The sequence below is a fragment of the Cetorhinus maximus genome, chromosome 2, assembly GCF_964194155.1.
Source record: "Cetorhinus maximus chromosome 2, sCetMax3.hap1.1, whole genome shotgun sequence".
NCBI classification, from domain to species: domain Eukaryota; kingdom Metazoa; phylum Chordata; class Chondrichthyes; order Lamniformes; family Cetorhinidae; genus Cetorhinus; species Cetorhinus maximus.
In genome coordinates this window covers 75851936-75871364 of record NC_135880.1, presented here as the reverse complement: position 1 = coordinate 75871364, position 19429 = coordinate 75851936, and the positions used below count along the sequence as shown (strand labels likewise).

At 45.7% G+C, this 19429-nt stretch overlaps 1 protein-coding gene across 3 annotated transcripts in view; it reads right to left on the bottom strand.

The window, feature by feature from the left end:
- Positions 1–19429, bottom strand: part of camk4 (calcium/calmodulin-dependent protein kinase IV) — a 278967-nt gene that overhangs the window by 139089 nt on the left and 120449 nt on the right. The window lies entirely within an intron of this gene.

Here is a 19429-nt window from a genome sequence, read left to right as displayed (position 1 = left end):
AGATCTTGTGGAGACAAAGTTCCGCTTTCACATTGAGGATATCCTCCATCATGTTGTGTGGCACTATCACCATGCTAAATGGGATAGACTTCGATCAGATCTAACAATTCAAAACTGGATATCCACGAGGTGTTGTGATCCATCTGCAGCAGCAGAATTGTATACAACTAAAATCTGTAACCTCTTGGCCCAGCATATCCCCAACTCTACCATAACCATCGAACCGGCGGGAGGTGGAGGGATCAACCCTCGTTCAATGAAGATTGCAGGGAGGCCTGCCAGGAGCAGCACCAGGCATACCTAACAAAAAAAATGAGCTTTCAACTTGGTGAAGCTACAACACAGGACTACTTGCATGGCAAAGAGCGAAAGCAGCATGCGATTGACAAAGCTTAGCATTCCACAACCAACAGATCACATCTAAGCTCTGAGGTCCTGCCACATCTAGTCGTGAATGGTGGTGGACAATTAAACAACTCACTGGAGGAGAAGGTGACACAAATATCCCCATCCTCAACGATGAGAGAACCCTGCACATTAGTGCAAAAGACAAGGCTAAAGCATTTGCAACAATCTTCAGCCAGAAGTGCCGAGTGCATGATCCATCTCGACCTTGTCCTGAGTTCCCGGCATCACAGGTGCCAGTCTTCAGACAATTCGATTCACTTCACATGATATCAAGAAACAACTGAAGGCATTGGATACTGCAAAGGCTATGGGCCCTGACAACATTCCGGCAAAAGTACCGAAGACTTGTGCTCCAGAACTAGCTATGCCCTTAGCCAAGCTGTTTCAGTACAGCTACAACACTGGCATCTACCCGGCAATGTGGAAAACTGCACAGTTTGTCCTGTCCACAAGAAGCAGGACAAATCTAACCTAGCCAATTGCCACTCCATCAATCTGCTCTTGATCATCAGCAAAGCGATAGGAGGGGTCAACGACAGAGCTATCAAATGGCACTTTCTCAGAAACAACCTGCTCACTGACACTCAGTTTGGGTTCTGCCAGGGCCACTCAGCTCCTGACTTTATTACAGCCTCAGTCAAAACATGGACAAAACAACTAAACTCAAGAGGTGAGGTGAGAGTGACTCCTCAACATCAAAGCCGCATTTGACTGAGTGTGGCATCAAGGAGCCCTAGCAAAACTGGAGTCAATGGGAATCAGGGGGAAAACTCTCCACTGATTGGAGTCATTCCTAGCACAAGGTGAGATGGTTGTGGATTTTGGAGGTCGATCATCTCAGTCCCAGGACATCACCACAGGATTTCCTCAGGGTAGTGTCCGAGGCCCAGTCATCCTCAGCTGCTTCATCAATGACATACGAACATACAAAATATGAGCAGAATTAGGCCATTTGGCCCCTCGGGCCTGCTCTGCCATTCAATATGATCATGGCTGATCTGTTTGTGTTTCGAGTTCTACATTCCCATCTACCTCTGATAACCTTTGATTCCCTTGCCTATCGAGCATCTATCTACCTCTGCCGTAAAAATGTTCAGTGACCCTACTTCCACTGCCTTCTGAATCACAGAGTTCCAAAGTCACACGACCCTGAGAGAAAAAAATTCTTCTCATTTCTGTCCTAAAAGGAGACTCCTAATTTTAAAACAGTGCCCCCTAGTTCTGGGCTCACTCACCAAGAGGAAACATCCTTTCCACATCCACCTTGTCAAGACCATTCAAGATCTTATAAACTTCAATCAAGTCACCCCTCACTCTTCTAAACTCCAGTGGAAACAAGCTTAGCCTGTCCAACCTATCCTCATAAGACAACCTGCACATTCCAGGTATCAATCTAGTAAACCTCCTCTGAACCATCTCCAACACATTTACATCCTTCCTTCAGTAAGGAGACCAAAACTGCACACAGTTTTCGAGATGTGGTCTCACCAGTACCCTGAATAACTGAGGCATAACATCCTTACTTTTATGTTTAATTCCCCTCGTAATAAAGGATAGCATTCCATTAGCCTTCTTCATTACATGCTGTACCTGCACACTAATTTTTTGTGACTAATGCATGAGAACACCTAGATCCCTCTGCACCTCAGAATTCTGCAGTCGTTTTCTATTTAAGTAATACTCTGCTTTTTCATACTTCATGACCAAGTGAACAACTTCACATTTTCTCACATTATACTTCATCTGCCAGGTTTTTTGCCCTGTCACTCAACCTACCTATATCTGTCTGCAAACTTCTTATGTCTTCTTCACAACATACTTTCCTACCTATTTTTGTGTCGTCTGCATGCCTTTGCTCCCCTCAGCTAAGTCATTGATGCAAATTGTAAAAGGTTGAGGGCCCAGCACAGATCCCTGCAGAACCCTACCAGTCATATCCTGCCAATCAGGCAAAGGCTCATTTATGCATACTCTCTGTTTTCTGCCAGCTAGTCAATCCTCTATCCATGCTAATATGTTACCCTCTACACCATGAACTTTTATTTTCTGCAATAACCTTTGATGTGGCACCTTATCAAATGCTTTCTGGAAATCCAAGTCTACAGGCTCCCCTTTATCCACAGCACATGTTACTTCTTCAAAGATCTCTAATAAATTGGTTAAACATGATTTCCTTGCACCAAACCCTGCTGACTCTTCCCGATTACTTTGTGTTTTTCTAAGTGCCCAGCTATAACCTCTTTAATGATTGACTCTTATCACCTTCCCCACGACAGATGTCAAGCTAACTGGCCTATAGTTTCCTTTTTTCTGCCTCCCTTTCAATCTCGCTCCACCACCTTCTACCCTCCCCCTGGTGGCAGGGTGGGTGGAGTTCAGGTAGCCGATTAAAGGAACACCCTAATAATAATGAGGCAACTGGATGTCAAGAATGCTCACTTGTGTTCTCCTCTCCATGGTGAAGCCCGCATTGAAGCAGGTTTGTTCCCGGCCCATGGGTCTCATAACATCGAGATCCTAGCAAGATGTGGATGTTCTAGTTCATTTTGTGCCACTTGCCATCGGCTGCAGTCAGAGGCAGGGATGAAGAGAGGGAGGGAGGCGGATGCCTCCAAGGGGTATGGTGGGTGGAGGGCAGCCAACTTGCAACTCCAAACCTTCATCCTCCTGGCTGAATGGTCACACTGACAAGGGATAGTGCAGTTAGTCTTCCTATGCTGCCAAGGCAATGATCTCTCTATAGAGTTTCAAGGGCAATGGAGTCAAGCGAAAAAGTGTCTGCATGATGCTCCCCGCATATGGCTCTCATTACCCTGGTCAAAGAGCAATGTCTCCATATGCATTCATGTATGAACAGGAGGAACACCCATCTCTGGTCTTCCAAGATGTCCTTTACCTAGAAGGGGTGGGGTGGGGATGCCATATCTAGATGGAGGCCAGGTGAAGGGCTTAGCACTTGCCTGTTGGTTTTGAGATGGAGGAAAATCTGCAAAGGACATGTTCACTTAATGTATCACTTCAATTCGTTCACATATCCACTGAGGTGGCAATGATGCAAGCTACATGAGCTCTGCCTTGGTAATGGTTAGCATCCAGACGAGGAGAAGAAGGGCTTATTGCAGGTTGGCATAGGCCAGGAGGAGCAAGGGCCTGAGCAGCAAGAGGCAGCGGGGCCTCAAGAAGGTCAAGATGCTGGCGAACAGGGTATACTGCAACAGTGAGCACTGGTTTGACCATGGATGAATCTCAGGCAGTGCTCTGATCTAGCGATGAGCAAAAGGGAATGCTGGAGGTGCCCTCATATGTCCCAGGATGTTTTTATTCACATCACCCAGCTTCTTCAGTATAAGCTGCAGCCGCAAGTACTCTTGAGAAGTAATGTGGAGCTCCTGGCCAGCATTGAGTGAATATGGCACCAGGACCTTCGACCCCATGAGGTAACAGTGGGCTGGGCAACTTCCTGCCTGCCCTGCCACGAGATTTGTTGAGCTCCTCATTGATGCATAATTAATTAGCTGAACAGCGAAGATTGCACGTGGTCAGCTGTCCCACCACCCAGCGGGAATCACGCCGACTTTCCCGCCCACCACCGGACTTAGGCTCCTGAATGGAAGATTCCGCCCCATATCTTCCCACTCATCACCAAGCAAATTAAAAGGCAACTTGCCAAGTAGAAATGAAAAATGGGCAAGACAAAGAAAGCGGTGCAAATTAATTAAATTTAATGATTCTACCAAAGAACATAACATTTTCTAATACATCCGTGTGCAGGTCCCTTTGCAACCACAAAGCTTTACTCTTCCTTTTCCTACTGCACCTACTACAATTTAATACAACTTCTGTACCTTCAGCAGAGGTAGAAGCAGGCTGCTCAGATCCCTGCTCTGACAGCTGTGATGCTCTTAGTTACTGACCTTTTAATTTTAGAGCCCGTGAGGGCCTTGCCAAAGATTGCTCCACCTACTGGGGTGCATTCAGCCATCAGATTACAAGATAGCATATGGGCTTCTAACTGAGGAGGTGGCAACAGGTGAAAAGTGGAAGTGCCTTGAGTGGACCTCCTACTCCCATGTTCCCTTTCGGCATTATCCCTGCCGGATTTCATTGCTACCAATATGCTGGAGAGCACTTTGGTACAGATTATTGCCAAGCAGTGGCAGGTGGCATCATCTGTAACAGACTTTCTATAGCTGTCCTTGCCATTACCATCTGGTGTTGCTAACTTGTTAAGTGTGAGTCACCAGGTGAAAACTCAACCATCTGTCTAACTGGTCCCACCAACATGTGAATATCTGAACATGTTTGGGTCCTACGACAGTGTACCCTAGGATGAATGAGCTCCTTTGAGGATTTGTTGTCCATGAAGTCATGGACTCCTGCTGCATGCATGAAGGGTCTGGCAGAGAGAAAAGATATGAATCAGTACAGGCTAGGTAACGGTGTGGCAACTCATCATTATGAAGATGCGCATATTTCACTCACTGTTGAAATCAAGTCACCTTGACTGGGTATTGTATGACATGTGAGTAACTGATAATTAACTGTGTCACTAGGTAACTGGTAATTGGTAACCATTTCCCCAAGCCAAGGATATAGAAAGATCAGTGAGCTCCAATTAGTGACTATGAGACTTGTGAGGACACCTCCAGTTCTCTCCCTCTCCCCTTTAGTCTGTGCTCTCTTTTTCCTGCAATGGGAGAAAAAGCAGTCCTTTGAATGACTGTCTTGGCATGTATTCACCCAATAGCTGCAGTGCATTTGGTGAGGGTGACTATCAGGGAGACACATGAAATTGCATAAGGATTAGCGTGAGTGGCAGTGGTGGATAAATTTATGGGAATGTGAGGACGTGCACAGAAAAAGAAGGATGGATGCAGAGGTAGGTGGATGTGAGAAGTGACATGAGGAAAAAGGCTTAACAAGGTAGAATGAGGGGGTGGGATAATGCGCACAACAGGGTGTAGATTAACGTGTAACTCATCTTTCCTTAAATATTTATGCTATCAAAGCACTTCCTGCACTGAATCCAGGAGTGTGACACAATGCTCTGGCTGTTTACCTTCTGGGCCACCTTCAGCCACATCTTCTTTGTGGCAGCAACAGGTTTCTTCCTCTTATTGCTAAGGAAGGGTATCTCTCTCCGGCTTCTCCCTGACCCCAACAGAACATCAAGCAAGGCGTCGTTTGATCAAGGCACAGACCTTGACCTTCCTGAATCCATCACGAAACTCCTCTCTCTTCATTCAAACTCCTACCTCCTCCAAATGTCATCTTTCGATTGGCACTAGAGTTGTGATTGTGTCATGAGGGTCCTCATTAACACTCCTGTGAAATGGTAGCCAAAACTGGAAGTAAAATGAGCTGGTTGCATTAAAATGCCATGACTGATAAGCTGCAGTTAGTTCAAGGATTCCCACACGATATCGGATTCCCCTCGCCACCACTCCCAACTTAATAAGAGTCATAGGGTGGAATCTTGTAGAGGCAATGGGACCTTTGGCCACCAGCTGAAGGGTCAGCAAGATCCTTGCAGCGCCCCTTCTCAGGAAGGCCCGCCACATCTTGTTTCACTCAGGCACTTGACAGGCTAGTGGCAGGCCTTTCTCCAGGATCAAGGACTCTAGCGTTGGAGGTCCCACCCACCAAGAACTGCTGGTCAGCAGGGAGGTGGTGGATGCTGCTAGTATGACATCCATTCAAGGCCTAGGATCGCCGCTGGATCCGAGGCCAGAGGTGTGGCAGGAGGGGTTTTGCGGGTTTGGGGTCGCGGGGGCGTGGGAGGGTTAGCAGCAAGGGCAGCAGGTAGTTCTCAGTGGGACCCCCCTTCCCAATGCCAGGTCCCTCAATCAGGCACTGAGTGCCTTTGAGCAACGGACATCCCCGGGAGCCCACAAACAACCTATGTGAATCCGCTTGTTGTGCTCCCCACATGGCAAGCCTACTGCCCACCACTGGGTTAATACCAGCGGTGTCATAATGAGGCCTTAAGTAGGCATTAGTTGTCCACATAAGGGCCTCAAATATCAGCAGCAGGGTGGGAAGGCTGTCCATGGGCCTTCCTGCCACAGACTTAATTGAAGTGCAGGTGGGAAGGTGGCAGGGTTCTCACCCATAACCCTCCCACCTGATTAAATGCCCGCCCACCACCAGACTCACTAAGGGGAAGGACACAAGATTCCGCCCATTGTTTCATACTTAGCAGTGGCTTGGCACAGGTGGTGGATTGAACGTGCAACCTTTCTAGTCTGTGTTGTTCTCATCATTTCATGAGCTTACTGCATCATCACTGAATTCTGGGGGGTTTTCAGCAACTGCTGAATTTCTATTAACTATTTTTTTGTAATTACTGAGAAATCAAAGTGATTGGCCAACACCAGGATTGCAGACCTTCAGCATTTATTTTTAATTAAAGAAGTGATTATTTTTTAACTGTGCTCAGGTCAGAGAAGAATGTTAGTACTGGGAAATAAAACACTTCCCTTTCATGATCCCTATATCAGCACCAACTACTACAACAGCATGCAAAGTAAAGGTCTCTCTTCCAAGCACACCAATTTGCTTCATTCTCCTACAACAACATCTTACTGTGTAGCATTACTTCCTCGGCACAAAAACTGTACTTTGGCCTGTGTGAAATACCATTAACAATTACTGCCAAGTCAGGAGCAGTTTTGTTTTGTCAGCCTATGATCAGTAAGATCTAAATTAAAACTAGCAAACTCAGTTAACATAGGATCTTTAAAGCCAGCAGAAAAAGGAAACTATCATCCCATCAGTCAGTGCTGGATTTGAACTTAGGCCTGTGTCAAACAATTTTCCAGCATCAATAAAGTTAATTAAATATTGATTAATTGACAGTAACCCTATGTTTTAAAAACTTTAAGGTTTTAGGAGAAAGAAAAGACTGAGGAAGGAGTGGTACTTTTGAGATCCTGGAAAGGACAGAGCTAGAGTAGGTAGGTTGTGAATTAGTTGTAAGGAACAATTTTATGGATGTGCAATCTCTGATGCAAAGGTCCAGATTTTCACTCCCGGGTCAGGTGCCCGGAGACAGGAGAATTCCAGGATGGACAGGATTGGAAGTCGGGCCCGCCGCTCCTGGAATGAGCGTGGAGGCAGGATGGGCGGAAGGCCTGCCTCTCTGCCCAAGCACTTTGTTTCAGTTACTGAAAAAAAGGTTAAAACAGAGGCCCTCAAATCTCACTCCCTCTCACCTCGCCACACACTCCCCATGCCATATCCATGCTAACTTATGCCGCCTTATGCAGCCCACCCACGTCCCATGGCCTCTCATGCCTCCTGTGCAAACCCATTCGCTTCTACCCACCCCCATGGCCCTTCATACCCCCATACCCCCCACATCCTCATGGCCCTCTATAGCCCCTATGCCAACTTAGTGCCAACTCATGCCAACCGATAACCCTTTGCCCTGCCCTCTCCATGCCAATTCACCCAGTATACTCTGATAGTTTATCAATAACTTGCCAGTTCCTTGACAGCTTTTCAGTTCCTTGAAGAAGCAATTCACCTAGTGCCACTCCCCTGCCTTTTCCCATAGCCCTGCAAATTTTTCCTTTTCAGGTAATGATCCAATTCCCTGTTGACAGCCTCAATTGACTCTAATTCCACCACACTCTCAGACACTGCATTCCAGATCCTAACCACTTACTGCCTGAAAAAGATTTTCATCATGTCACAATTGTTTCTTTTGCCAATTACCTTAAATCTGTGCCCTCTAGTTCTCAATCCTTCCACTAATGGGAATAGCTTCTCCTTATCTACTCTGTCAAGACCCCTCATGATTTTGAATACCTCTGTCAAAACTTCTCTCAACCGTCTCTTCTCCAAGGAGAACAATCCCAACTTCTTCAATCTTTCTATGTAACTTAAATTCCTCATTCCTGGAATCATTCTCATGAGTCTTTTCTGCATCCTCTCTAATGCCTCCACATCCTTCCTAAAGTGTGGTGCCCAGAACCGGACATAATATCCTAATGAGGCTGAACCAGTACTTTTTACAGGTTTATCAGAACTTCATTGCTTTTGTGCTCTATGCCTCTATTTATGAAGCCCGTAAAGGATACCATATGCTTTATTAACTGCTCTCTCAACTCGCCCTGCCACCTTCAATGATTTGTACACATATGCCCCCAGGTCCCTCTGCTCCTGCATCCCCTTTAGAATTGTACCCTTTAGTTTATATTGCCTCATTCTTCCTACCAAAATTAATCACTTCACACTTCTCTGCATTAAATTTCATCTGCCACTTCTTTGCCTATTCCACCAAAACTTCCGAGAAGTAGCAATCACAGTCGGATTGCCACTCCACTCCTTTTTTCCTACCTTAGTTAAGCGCTGCACCTAGAGGTTGGGGGGGGGGGGGGGGGGCGGGGGGGGGGGGGGGGGGCAGTAGGATGGGTCAGGAAGTGGGGAGGGGTAGGATGGGGCTACAGAGGGATGGAAAGGACAGGTTAGGATGGAAGGAGAAGGTTAGGATGGGTCGGTGATGGGGGTAGGATTGGGAGAGGGGGTTAGGATGGGGAGGGTGTTAGGATGGGTTGGGGAAGGGAGGTAGGCTGGGAGGTAGGACGGGTCAGAAGAGTAGGATGGGTCAGGGGTGTTGGGTAGTAGTCGGGGGGGAGTCGGGTAGTAGTCGGGGGGGAGTCGGGGGGTAGTCAGGAGGATGGTTGGGGAAGTGGGGGGTAGTCAGGGGGTTGGGATGGTAGTCCGGGGAGGTCAGGAAGGTAGTCGGGGAGTTGGGAGGGGAGTCAGGAGGCCGGGAATGTAGTCAGGGGATCTGGAGGTTAGTCGGGGGGGGTTCAGAAGGTCATTGGAGGGTAGTGTGGGAGTAGTCGGGGGTAGTTGGGAGGTGGGCGTGTAGTTGGGGGGTCTAGTGAAGGGGGGGGTCATCGGGGGGTAAGTACTATAGTTACCCAGGAGTTAGATGTGGTTTTAATTCTTCTAACTTTTCCTGAGTAGCTATTCCGCTAAGAGAGTTGGAACCACCCAAAGTCTCCAATTTATATCTGAGTATTGAATGATTCCCAATGCGGGCTGATTGCCCATTCGAAGTTTGAACATCCTGAGCATTTCCCATGGGGAATTCCTTGCTTGGGGACTTCTGGGAGAGTCCCACAGCGCATCTTTTGGGGTACTTCTCAAGTACGACTCCCCAGGGAATGAAAGTTCTGGGCCTATGGCTGGAATTTTTTACTCGTCGGGCGGGTGCACGCCTGACCCGAATGAACATAAAATGACGCAATTTTTCAGTCGGCGGGCATGCGTGGGAGTCGGCAGCATGCCTGCCGACAATTAACAGACCTATTAAGGCCATTAAAGTACCAATTAAATGACAAAGTTCACATGAGGGGACACGTTTTTTAACATTTTGAAAGTCTTTATTTCTAATTTTTAAAATCTTCAGCTCCCTAAAGTAGCTCTGTGTCTCAGGTAGCTTTCATTGCGCGCACTTGCGCGCATGCTCGAACTATGTCATAAAACAGTTGGCATTGGCAGGTAGGCGTAAGTGGGCAGGCTGTTTTTTAAGGAAACTGCTTAAAAGGCAGGAAGGAAGGTGGGAGGAGGGGCACTTCCTTCGATGAGGAGGTTGCCCCGTGCACATCGGGGGTATTCCCCCATGATGTTGTTCCTCCCTGCCTGGCCTCCAAAACCCACCCCCACAACCCTTCTCACCCTCCCCTGGGCGCCCTGATTCCTCCCCATCCAATAGCCTTGACTTGCCTCTCTCCAGGATCCAGCTTCTTCATCTGTGGGCCTCCTTGAAGTCCTAGCAGCAGCCACTACTGAGCTCTGCTCCTGCTGGGACTGAGTTGCGTAAATCCCACTCTCTGCTTGTTTAGTCTGCCGGCAATGCATTATGGCTGCAGGGTGGGCTTCTTTCAGGTGCATTGGCTGCCGGCCAATTCTTGTAATGGGGGGCAGCCCATACTGATGTAGAAAATTGTTCTGAACACACTCTAGGAACTCTTGATCCTCTCTTCCCTTTACACTATTCCTATCCCAGTCCATATTAGCATAATTAAAGTCCTCCATTATAACTACTCTATAATTCTTGCATTTCTTTGTAATGTCCTTGCAAATTTGTTGCTCTACATTTTTCCCACTAGTTGATGGCCTGTAGAACGTACTGAGCAATGTAATAGCGCCTTTATTGCTTCTTAGCTCTAGCCAAATAGATTCTGCCCTTGACTCATCTGGGTCATTCTCTCTTTCCAGCACTGCAATGCTCTCCTTAATCAATACTGCTCCTCCCACTTTTCTTCCTTTTCCTGGTATCTAAGAGTATTTAGTATTCGTCTTGCCCTTCTTTGAGTGAGGTCTCCCACATCGTCACAACGTCATGTTTCCATGTGGCTATCAATGCCTACAGCCCAACAACCTTATTTACCATGGTCCGCACATTTACATACATGCACGGTAACCCTAATTTAGACTTTAGCCTTACGCCAATAATAACTGGACAGAAGAGGTAGGTAAAAGGGATCAAGAAATGGAGTTCCTACAATGTATACCGGATTCATTTTCAACCCAATATCCAAATAGTCGAACAAAGGGAGATTCTCTTTAGGAACTAGTAATGGGGAAACAACCAAAAACAGATAAGAGAAGTAAAAACAGGGGAACAATAGTGACCATCATATAATATGCATGAAGATTATAGTAGAGACGGACATAAGTATGATGAAAACCTGGTTAAGAGATTGGAGAAAAGCTGATTTTGACGGGCTGAGAATAGAAATTGGGTATATAAAATGGCCAACCATACTGGCAAATACCAATGTAGAACAACATTGAGAAACATATAAAACAGTGTTCAACTAAGTGCAGGAAAAATAAATTCCGCAAAAGAACAAACAAAACACTCGTGAAACTCCTTGGATGGATAAAGAGCAAAGGGAACAACTGAGGGCTAGGAAAGAGGGATTACATTGAGTACACAGACAGCAGAGGAGTGCATGACATGAGAGAATACAAAGAGATTAGGAGATAAATCCAAAAAATTAGGAAAGCAAAGAGGAACTATGGGCTGGATTTAATGGGCCATGGGAGCCCCTGCACCCATGTCAATAAGGTCTGAGGCTAAACCGCCCCCCAAAGTGACTTCCAGCCCATTTGAACGGAAAGGGCTGCCTCAGGGAGCTTCCAGCCAATCAAATGGCCAGCAGCTCTCCAGTCCCAGCAGTGCTAATGGGAGCGGTAGCTACTGGTGGAACTACAACAGGCCCCAGTGCTGTGGAGCTGGAGTAGCAGTGAAAGGTAAGTGGGTTGGGAGGGTATCACCGGCACCAGGCAAGGTGGTATGAGGCCTGGAGTAAACAGGTCCATGGGGAAGGGGAACCAGGAGAGCGGGGAAGTCCTGGGGGGGCGGGGTGCCTCCATTGGTCCCCACCTCTTGTCTACCATCAGTCAATGCAGGGAATACTGCCGGGTCTGACGCTAGGATTGGGCCTCTCCCACTGCTGGTTAAAACCCAACGGCGATATGATGAGGTTCTTAAGTGGGCATTAAATGGCTGTTTAACTGCCTCAATTGGCCCTCAGGTAGGGCGGGCTCCCAATACCTCTGCTGCCATTGGTAAAATTGCAGCAAGGGCAGGTAGGCGGTAGGCACAGCACTTATGGCATATCACTGGCCACCTCCAACTGCAAACCCGCCGCTGAGTGCCAGTAAAATCTAGTCGTATGAAATCAAATCTTCAAGGAACACAAAACAAGATAGTAAATTATTTTACAGACACATCAATATAGGGATGGGAGTAGGGCCATTAAGTGATAGACAGGATAATACCGCCGGTAATGACAGACAGATGACAGGAATATTAAATTATTTTGCTTTGGTATCTACAAGGGAGATAGAACAGATAGACATGACATTGAATGATGAGATGATAAATGAGATAAGTACATTGAAAACAAAAAATGGATATTGAATAAACTAGTCAAACTCAAAGTGGATAAAACCCCTGGTGCGGATGGAGAGCATCGACACATTTTAAAACAATCTAGGAAAGGGAGGCAGGGGCATTACAGCACATATTTAATAGTTCATTAGAAAATTATAGTGCCAGAAGACTGGGGGACAGTGAATGTAATTCCTATATTTAAGAAGGGGACAGAACATGCCCAGGGTATTACAGATGGTAGGAAAAATAATGGAATCCTTAATAAAGAAGGGAACAGAAGAACATCTAGAAAAGAAAAATATAATGAACAGTCAGCATGGATTTCAAAAGGGAAAATCTTGCTTGACCAACTGCATTGAATTTTTTGAAGAAGTAACAGAGAGAGTAGACAATGATAATGTTGTAGATGTAATTTATCTGGATTTTCAAAAGGCCTTCAATAAGCTACACTTTAATAACTAATTAATGAGGTCAGACACCACAGTCAGGGGACAAATGGCAGAATGCTGCTTTCAAGAAAGCAGAGAGTAGGAGTAAAGGGTAGTTAGTCAGGGGAAATTGAGTTTAACTAACTTGCTGGAGCTTTTTGAAGAGGTAACTGAAAAGGTCGATGAGGGAAATGCTGTTGATGTGGTGTACATGGACTTTCAAAAGGCATTTGATGTAGTGCCATACAACGGACTTGTGAGAAAAGTTATTGCTCACGGAATAAAAGGGACAGTAGGAACATGGATACAAAATTGGCTGAAAAATAGGAAACAGAGTAATGATTATATTTTTTGGGCTGGAGGAAGGGTTGTAGTGGAGTTCCCCAGGGGTTAATATTGGGACCCTTGCTTTTCCTGATATATATTAATGATCTAGGTCTTGGTGTGTCGGGGATAATTTCAAAGTTTGCGAATGATTTGAAGCTTGGGAGTGTTGTGAACCGTGAGGAGTACAGTGTGGAACTGCAAAAGGACATAGATAAGTTGGTGGAGTGGACAGATGGGTGGCAGATGAAGTTCAATGTGGAGAAGTGTGAGGTGATGCATTTTGGTAGGAAGAGCATGGACAGATAATATAAAATAAGTAGCAAAATTTTGAAGGAGGCGCAGGAGCAGAAAGACTTGGGTGTATATGTGCATAGATCATTGTAGGTGACAGGATAGGTGGAGAGAGTAGTTAATAAAGCATGTAGTATTCTGGGTTTTATTAATAGGGGCATAGAGTATAAGAGCAGGGAGGTTATGCTGAATTTATATAAGACACTTGTTAGACCTCAGCTGGAGTATTGTGTACAGTTCTGGGCATCACACTACAGGAAGAATGTGAACACATTGGAGAGTGTGCCGAAGAAGTTTAAGAGAATGGTTCCAGGGATGATAAACTTCAGCCAAGAGAATAGGTTGGAGAGGTTGGGACCGTTCTCCTTGAAGAGAAGAAGGCTAAGGGGAGATTTGATAGAGATGTTCAAAATCATGAGGGGGCTGGACAGAGTAGATAGGGAGAAGCTGTTCCCGCTTATAAAAGGATCGAGAACGAGGGGACACAGATATAAAATAATTTGCAAAAGAAGCAAATGTGACGTGAGAGAAAACTTTTTCACACAACAAATGGTTTGGGTCTTGAATGCACTGCCTGGAAGCATGGTGGAGGCAGGTTCAATCGAGGCATTCAAGAGGGCATTAGATGATTATTTGAATAGAAGCAATGTTCAGGGGTACAGGGAAAAGGCAAGGCAATGGCACTAGATCATAATGCTCATTTGGTGAGCTGGTGCAGACATGATGGACCGAATGGCCTCCTTCTGTGCCATTAGAACTCTGTGATCTTGCCTGGCCTCCAAACCCCAACACCACCCCATCCCCACCACCCCAACCGACTCGTCTTGTCCGGTGTCCGTGACACTATTTTGTGAGACTGCTTGCAGTCCCAGCAGTGCACACAACTCTCTTCTGGTACTGCTGTAACTGCAAGAGCTCCAGGCCAATCAGATTGGCCTTCAGCTCTCAAGAGTGGGACTACCTTTCACTGAGGGACGTAAATCCAACCCTTAGCTTGTTCAAGCTGCCCAGCATCCTTTTTGTCGGTTTGCAACTGACTTTTCTTCCAGGTCCCTCCAAAAATTCAGCCCATGGGAACACCACCACTAACAAGCTCCCCTCCAAGTCACCCACCGTCCTACCTGGAACTATATCATTGCTCCTTCACTGTCGCTGCATCCAAATCCTGGAACTCCCTCCCTGACAGCACTGTGGGCGTACTGTTATGAAAATGTCTAATTTCATGATTCATATGTTTTATGAATATAACTTAAAAGTTGGGGATTGAAGTGTTAAATGTAAAATAAATGGGGGGAAAGCTGAGTTTAAGAGCTTGGTAAACAAATGTAGCGCAATTACCATTCAAAGGATGGTTCATATGTACTTACAAGGTTAGAGTTAGAAGAATGAGAGCCTGAAAGTGGCAGGTGGGCCCATTTAGCTGGGGACCTGAAGACAGGAAGTCTGAGGAGAATTGTTCTGTCTTTATTAGAGATGTGAATTATTCATGTAATTCCTCAGATCAAAGAAACATTGAAATACAACTGGTAAACAAGGGAAGCTCTTAAAGTATCCATTTACTTTTCAGATCAAATAACAGGTTTGGGAATTGTGAATTACTGGTTTGAATCTCTATCTGGGACACCCAGAGGGTGTTACATTGCCATTGGGATAGGTTGTAGGGGAGATACCTTTGTTTTGGATTTATCTGTGTGTTTTCTCACAGAAACAGGTAGTCAGCTTGGAAGACCGTGAGAAGGCAGTTGTGCACCTGCCAGCGGCCAAAACAAGGGGCATCGAGGCCATTAGCAGCCAGAGTGTACTAAGCAGAAATTGCAGGTGGGGTCCTTGCTCAGCGTGAAAACTCCAAATTCATGAGGAATTAAAATGGTCAGATCTGCCTGGTAAAGCTTGTGGAAGAGATCAGTAGTGGAATCCTCACAGAGAGAGAGAGAGCTCTGGAAATCCAAGTGCCAAACTGGAAAACTAAGGAGAATCAAAGTGAACTCTTGAGAGCTGTGGCACACCTTGGTTTGATCCCCAGGTGAAGTGAAAGAATATTCAAGATCCTGGAAAGTATAGTGAGACTTGGTGGAATTAAAAACAGAACAGTTGTCTGTTAAGATTTTCAGGTTAAAATAATAAGGGCTTGTGAAATATAGCGAGTAGTACTTGCTTTGTGTAATTAATATACAGTAAAAGTTTTTGTTTAAGATGTAAAAATATTGTGGCATGGTCCTTTCAGTTAATAACTAGGAATTTGAACTTTTTAAAAGTTCATGGTCTCCCTCAAGATCATAACAGTACTTAAAACACATGGGCTAAAGTGGTTCAAGAAGGCAGCTCATCACCCCCTTCTCAAGGGCAATTAGGGATGGGCCATAAGTGCTGATCTTGACAACAACACCTACATCCCATGAATGAATAAAAGCTTTAATAAAAGCAGAATCCCATGATCTAAAGCCAATTGGTGGATGTGAAGCAATAAAGTTGTTTTTTTCACTCTAATATACCTTATTACTATTAAATGGTACTGAATTCCTTGACCATTGTACAACAAGGTAAAATATTGCTGGGAGTTATTAAATATTATTGATTTTTGTCTCTCTAATAATTCCACCAAAGCCAGCTGAAACCTGGTGGAAAAAGGAGGGTTGGATGTGGGGCTAACACCCTCACCCTGTGAAAAAACCATGACTGCTACAGCAACAGCAAGAAGTAGGCATAGGCAAACACCGGCAAAGAAAGGATGGCCCATCCAAGGATGTACGTATGATGGGACTGGATGAAAGCCGAATGGAAGTCCGATCCTTGACAAACCCAATCTTCAACGCCAAAATCATCACCAGAATCGGCACTTGGAACGTCCAAACACTCTTCCAGAGTGGGAAGATGTCCTGGAGAAATGAGAACCTATCGAATTGACAACTTAGGCATCAGCAAGATATGGTAGGCAGGCCAAGAACAAATCAGCTGTGAGGGCGCGACAATCCTGTACTATGGGCAAGAAGGGCACCACACCCACGCTTCATACTTAACAGAAGCTCAGCATAAGCATTAATTGGGTGGAAGCCAGAACACCATTGCATCATCACCACCATATTCCCCACAAGGCTTGTCAAAGTCACTGTTATGCGGTTTTATGCACAGAGGCAGACAGAGAGGAGGAGAAAGATGAATTCTACCACCAATTGCAGGACACGCTGGATAAGGCACCCAGCTATGATATCAAGCTACTGATCGGTGACCTAAATGCTAAACTCGATGGAAACTGGCAAGGACTGAACAGTACGATTGAGTTCCATAGATCAGCAAGTGTGCTCAACAGAAACGGTGAGCGTCCGCTGGCCTTCTGAAACAGCACTGGGCTCAGCATTGGAAATACCTTCTTCAAACACAAGGGCATCCATAGAAAGACACGGAGGTCTCCAGATGGTAACACCCTGAACAAGATTGACTAGATACGATCAGTAGCAGATGAAGTATATCCCTAGAACTTGTCAAGGTGCTGATGTAGGATTGGACCTTGTGTTAGGAAACACCCACCTGAAGCACAAAGTCACAACAGCCATTTGCAATGGAGAAACTGAAGGACAAGGGCATGACAGTTTCCAGCTGGCCCTCTCCAACAGATTCGAAGTACTATTGAGGTCGAGCAACATTGAGGAACAGTGGGAAATCTTCAAAAGAGGGATTAAGGCGAGTGCAAAAGTCACCATCGGGTGGAGGAGAGGAACCAACAAAGAACGATGGATCACCAATGTGGAAGTTGATTGATGAAAAAAAGCTGGCAAGGAGCAAGAGGGACCAGAAAAAGAACATTGAGCAAAGATGAGAAGATGATGAGAAATACAGAAGGCAGGATAAAGCTGTGAAGAAGAACTGCAGGAGAGACAAGCAAGGATGGATAGAGTTAAAAGGCAGGGAGGCACAAGAAGCAGCAAATTGGAATGACTCCAAGCTGCAGTACAGGATCGTACGGGAGCTGACCGGTGCAAGAAGCAGCACCACTGTACCAATCAAGGGCAAGGATGGTAGGATGCTATTGATGGACGAGAAGCAGGCGGCGTGGTGGGGGAAATTTTCAGGAGATCGTCAGCCAGCTCACCCCCAGTTCCATGTTGGAGTTTGATGACAGTACCACACCTCAGCAGCTGAACATCAAACTGGGAAAATTGCCTGTTCAAAGGTCCAAAGAGCCATCAAAAGTCTGAAGAACAACAAGGCACCTGGGATCAACGAGATACCAGCAGAGCTATTGAAACATGGCAAGAACACCATTACAACAGAGCTCACAGGTCTCTTCAATAAGATCTAGTCTGCGGAGGACGTCCCGGATGACTGGAGGCAAGGAGTAATCATCAAGCTGCCAAAGGGAGCTTTAGCGACTGCAGCAACTGGGGGGCATAACACTGCTGTCAGTACCTGGCAAGGTCTTCAGCATGGTGCTCCTAAACAGACTGAAAGCAGAAGTAGACAGTACCCTACAAGCAGATTTTCAGGGTGGCAGATCATGCTGCAAGCAGATCTTTACACTCAGGAATGTCACAGGCCAAAGCCTAGAGTATCAAAAGCCACTTGTTATCAACGTCATTGGTTTCAAGAAGGCTTTCAATAGCATCCATCAGCAGTCGCTCTGAACTATTGCAAGACAGTATGGCACCCCGGAGCGGTATATTGACATCTTCAAAGCTTTATACTGTGACTCCAGCTGTTGCGTCAAGACCAGCACAGACACCACGGACTCCTTCAACATCATTACAGGAATATGGCAATGCTACATACCCTCCCCATTCCTTTTCCTCTTGCTTATGGATTTCATCATGAGGGAGGTGATGGTGGGTGTAGACTTTGACATCCTGTGGCAACATGGCTAGCTGACAGGCCTGGATTTTGCAGATGAGATCGCCTTGCTAGCCAAAAAATCGCAAGCGCTCCTAGGCATGACCACCAGTCTTGAGACTAACGGTTGATCTACACATCAGCTGCGAGAAGACCAAAACAATGACGACTGGACGGCAACAAGGCCCTCCCGTCACCATCGGGTAACAGAACATCAAGGATGTCAACCACTTCCCCTACCTAGGAAACAATAGCTCCAGGTGGGGTGATGTAGAGATTGACATCCACACTAGAATTGGCAAAGCAACATCGGTCCTCCAGTGGCTCCAGAAGGTCTGGGCATCCAACGCCATCAAACACAGCCATGAAGCTGCACCTCTACATGTCCATAATAGTTCCAAGCATAATCTATGCCAGAGAGACATGGAAGAGAACAGCAAAGATGTCACATAAGTTGGATGCCTACATAAGATCCTGAACATCATTTGGAGAGACAGGATCACCAAAGAAGAAGTAGTACAGAGGACTGGTCAGAAGTGCCTGCTGGACATCATGATGGAGAGCTGACAGAGGTTGCAGGACACGTATTTCGCCTCCCGGATGTATGCCCCACCAGAGTGGCAGTAGAATGGACACCACCAGATGGAAGAAGAAGATGGAGCTAGCCAAAGAAACCTGATAAAGTACATTTAAGGAGGGCCTCCAAGTGACACCACCTGGGCTACAGCGAAAGGGATTGTGGTGGACCAGAGCCAGTGGCAGAGTTATGCTCCCCATTGTTCCACATGAGACCAGAGGGACTAAGTCTAAGTAAGTAAGAATGGGCAAAAAGTTACTCGTTCAGTTGGTAGGCAAGGATTCGTATTTGATGAATCAATATTCTATGATATAAAATGAGCTACCAATTTACTATCTCTTGTTTTACACAACTCCAATGGTGCTCAAAAATTCAATTATAATGTTCCAGAGCAAAGCTATAATACAAAGTGATATATTCACAAACTGATTGTTAAATCTCATTTTTCTGAGCTCACATATCCCATTAGCACTGATCAACTTAACTTAAAATTATTTGTAAACTAAAGACAAATGTACTAAATCAGCACTTATTAGTAGGCATTTGACAACTTTTAACTTTATAGCCATTGAAAATGTGTTCGAATAGGTAGTAGCAATCTATGTATTACATATGAACAACCAAATAATAAAATGAGTTTACAACTTATTATAA